Below are 4,555 nucleotides of genomic sequence, written 5' to 3'. Positions count from 1 at the left end.
GTAAATGTGATGAATTGTCATTTTTTTGGGTGGACAATAAAATAGTTTTCTCTTTCAAATAAACTTAAATTAACTCTAAAGTTAATGGGCTTGTTAAAAGTTGGAGACATTCTTAAAAGTGGTGGGGGGATATTATTTTAAGTTTACCAAAAAAAGTTTATGGAGTTGTTAAGTTTTAGTTTAAAAATAACTAAAGCTTTTTCACCCCCTGGAAGTTGTTGAAAGCAGTTGTATCTGATCCTATTAAAGTTCTAATTTCTGAAGAGCAAAACCCAACTGAGCTGAAACTTGAACTGGTTTCTATACATAGGTCTCAGTATTTAAAATGCCAGCCACCCTAGTTTGCATCTTCTACAGAGCCCTAAAGGTGGCCCTAAAGAACGATACCAAATAATTTCTATTGAGTTCAGAAAGGGATAGCACCTGTCTTTAGATATGACAATTCAGCAAACCCTGGGTACCCTTAAGGGTTTCTCTTCCAATCCCAGAAATGCTGTTAATAACTCCCCTGGGCTGGGGCAGGATTTGGCATAATAGGCTGGCTCTGAGCTCCCTCCTAAGAAACCAAGAAGAGATGAAGGAATTGATTGGCCCTGTTTCTACTCCGTGTTAATTCTCAGGGTTCTCATACCTTCCCTAAGAGAGCCACCTAAACTGCTCGGGGGTGAAAAATCCTCTTGTATGAAATGCCAAGCTGCCTGCAGCAGTGCATGATGGACATTTTTTTTCTTTTTAAAACACACCAACAAAAAAATGTATTTGTAGATTGTGATAAAGTGTAAATAACTGAATTTTCAACCATGGTTTGAAGTCAGCTTTCAGGGCATTATGTCTTGTTTTGATGAAAAGAGATCACTCTATACCCCCCTTTTTAAAGGAAAATTATCGCAAGAGAATCAGGATGTGTAAAGCTAACATGCATCGCAAAAAACCAAAGGTAACCTAAATGTCTGATTTTAATAGCACATATTTCTCTTTTACATAAACTGTGACAGCAACTTGCATAAACAATTCTTTAGCTGTTAATTTTAATGTTAAAACTTTGCAAAACTTGTTTAATAAAAATAGCTGTAAAAAGAAAAACCATATGCTGCCGCATAAATTAGCCATAACTCTTAATAATCCTGCCCATCACAAGTGAACTGTAATGTAACCTGGGCACAAAGTCTGACATCTTAAATGACACATTGTAAAATTTCAATGACTGTAGATTAGACCTGCTGCACCCCAAAGTAAAGCTTTCTGCTCAGCTATTTTAAAATGTATAAGGATGAGTCCCTATAGGTCCCCATATTGATATTCACAATGAAATGTTACTTAAAATTTCTTAAAAGTTGCATGTTTCTCTCCTGTAATGTGTAAACTGCATGCAGGATCTCTTTACTTTTATTTTGTATGTCTTTAAAAGTTCCTGTTCTAAAGACTGATCTCTTATTTCTCCATTTTCAGGTGATTGAAAACTACTGAAGCATTTTCTGGAATAGAATGGGTAGTGAAGACCCATGTCAGGTATGTTAAGGTGGTTTTCTGCTAAAGACAGTGGGCCTTTTATTATAACTGTAAATCAGTTATGCCAGGAGATAGCCTATAATCTTCCCTGTGGCCATTTGCATTGTATTTACACAACTACCCTTACATGCTGGTTTACAGTCCATGTTGACTTCTAATGGTTGATAAGACCAGATAGTGTTATCTTACATCTGCTGACTCCCACTCTCTTTATCCTGTTAATAACCTGATGAAGCCGGGCTTGGTGGCTCAACCTGTAATCCCGCGCTTTGGGAGGCTGAGGTGAGTGGACTGCCTGAGCCCGCGGGTTCAAGACCCACCTGGGCAACTTGGGGAGACCTCATCTCTACAATAAATCAAAAATTAGCCAGGCGTGGTAGTGCGCGCCTGTAGTTCCAGCTACTTGGAAGGCTGAAGTGGAAGGATTGCTGGACCCCAGCAGGTCGAGGCTGCGGTGGCCGGGAGGGGCCACTGCACTCCAGTCTGGGCAACAGAATGAGACTCCAACTCAAAATAATAATAATAATAACCTGATGAGACAGTATTTCATTTGGAGTATGTTGATTGCCAAGAACTAAGTAACTAATGTAAATATAAAAGGGACTTGATCAGAAAGGTGTTGAGGGTTCACAGATTTGGTGTGAAGGCTACAGAATCTGGTGTGGGATCCAGAGTGGCTGCAGAGAATAGTGGTAGGTCACAGGAATGGTCTTGAAGCAGGGACTGGCTGCTTGGGCACTATTACTGGAGTAAGTAAACTCAGACTATGTTAGGTTTCTTTCTTCCTCGAGATTCAAGTCACATGCCTTTACTTTACCAGTATAAGTGAGAAACAACTAATTTCCTCAAAAGGAAATTGCAGTGTTAGTAGGAAAAGGAATGGATGCTGGATAGCCGAAAAACAATTGCCCAGTAATGTCCATGATTTACAGAAGTAACTGAGACTTAGCAGGTTATATAATATGACTAATACTAAAGCTCACGTTTGTATTGCCAGAACCTGTCATCTTAACCCTACATTATACTGCCCTTAGTCTTTTGTGTGTGTGTGTATGTTGGAGTCTTACTCCATCACCCAGGCTGGAGTGCAGTGGCATGCTCACGGCCACCCCAGCATTGACATGCTGGGCTCCGACGATCCTTCCTCCTCGGCCTTTCAAGTAGCCAGAACAACTAATTTACTTATTGTAGAGATGAGGTCTTGCCAAGTTGCCTGGACTGGTCTCGAACCCATGGGCTCAGGCAAACTACTTGCCTTGGCCTCCCAAAGTGCTGGGATTATAGATTGAGCCACCGAGCCCAGCTGGTATTAATGTTCTTTTCCTCAAGTTTAGCTCCCTGGTTTGTATAGTTTGGGGGCTCTGACAGTAGTGAAGCTTCATGTTGCTTGAAGCCATCAAGCAGCTAACTGACTGACTTTTCCCTCTGCTCTGAGTGAGTTGGTAGGATTAGGATGGCACTAAGGAGAAAAGTTCTAACTAGGTAAGCTGAAGGCATATACTGCCTTTGATAGTAAAATTTGACTTATTGGAATTTCTTTTTCTCCAAACCTACCTCTTAGCCAGGAGCCTGTCAGACCTGGAAGCTTTAAGGAGAGGGTGTGTATACTGAGCAGGTACCCAGCAAGTCCTAAGTTTGATATTGGTCACATGAATGGCTAGGAAACATAGAACAGAAGTGGATTAGAAGTTGGGGGAACTTTTTTTTTTCTTTTTGAGTTGGAGTCTCACTCTGTCGCCCAGACGGAGTGCAGTGGCTGCTCCCGGCCACCGCAGCCTCGACCTGCTGGGCTCCGGCGATCCTTCCGCCTCAGCCTTCCGAGTAGCCGGAATTACAGGCATGCGCTACCACGCCCGGCTGATATTCTGATTTACTGTAGAGATGAGGTCTCGCTGCCCAGGTGGGTCTCGAAACCGCGGGCTCAGGCAATCCACTCACCTCAGCCTCCCAAAGGCGCGGGATTACAGGCTGAGCCACCGAGCCTAGCCAAAAATTTTTTTTTTTTAATGTTACCCCAGCCGGGCTCAGTGGCTCAGCCTGTAATCCTGCGCCTTTGGGAGGCCTGGGCAACTTGGGGAGACCTCATCTCTACAGTAAATCAGAATGAGCCGGGCGTGGTAGCGTGCACCTATAGTTCCAGCTACTTGGAAGGCTGAGGCGGAAGGATCGCTGAAGCCCAGCAGGTCGAGGCTGCGGTGGCTGGGAGCGGCCACTGCACTCCAGTCTGGGCGACAGAGTGAGACTCCAACTCAAAAAATAAATAATTAAATTTTTTTTGAACTATAATCTGTGCTTGGAAAGGCAGCCGAGAAACAATTGCCCAGTCATTACCTGCTGATGGTCTTCCTCTGTTGGGTAGCCTAGTCAGTTGATCCAAGTGTTTTCTGTAACTTTCTATCACTCACTACCTGTGACTTAAATTACAATTCTGTAAGTTTTAGAGGCAGACAAGATTGGTTACCTGTCCTGGCTCTGTGTCATCTCAGCCTTTGTTACCTTAGACCAAAAAAAAGCCTTTAACCCCTTTCTGTGCCTCATTTATCATCAGGTGAAATTAGTGATTATAGCTAACATTTATCACTTTATACATAATATCCTAAAAGAGTTAAGAGTTGGTCCCTCTACTTGGGCATAGTGGCTCGCGCCTATAATCCTATCACTTTGGGAAGCAGAAGCGAAAGGATTGCCTGAGCCCAGGGGTTCGAGACCAGCCCAGGCAACTTGACGAGGCCTCCTCTCTACAGTAAATTTAAAAATTAGCCAGGTGTGGTGACACACACCTATGGTTCCAGCTGCTTGGGAGACTAAGGCAGAAGGATCGCCTGTACCCCGCAGGTGGAGGCTGCGGTGGCCGTTGGCATGCAGCTGCACTCCAGTCTGGGCAGCAGTGAGACTGACTCAAAAAAAAAAAAAAGTTGGTTCCTCTCTACCTTTTTCTTTTTCTTTTTTGCTCACCTCCACCTCCCAAGTTCTGGGATTACAGGGGTGAGCCACTTCACCCAGCTCTTTCTTTTTTAATTGAAATAAATTTTTTTTTTTTTTTTTT

The sequence above is a fragment of the Carlito syrichta genome, unplaced genomic scaffold (assembly GCF_000164805.1).
Source record: "Carlito syrichta isolate Samal-C Ts95f unplaced genomic scaffold, Tarsius_syrichta-2.0.1 Scaffold309100, whole genome shotgun sequence".
Classification (NCBI taxonomy): Eukaryota; Metazoa; Chordata; class Mammalia; order Primates; family Tarsiidae; genus Carlito; species Carlito syrichta.
Note: the sequence above shows the minus strand (reverse complement) of the source record.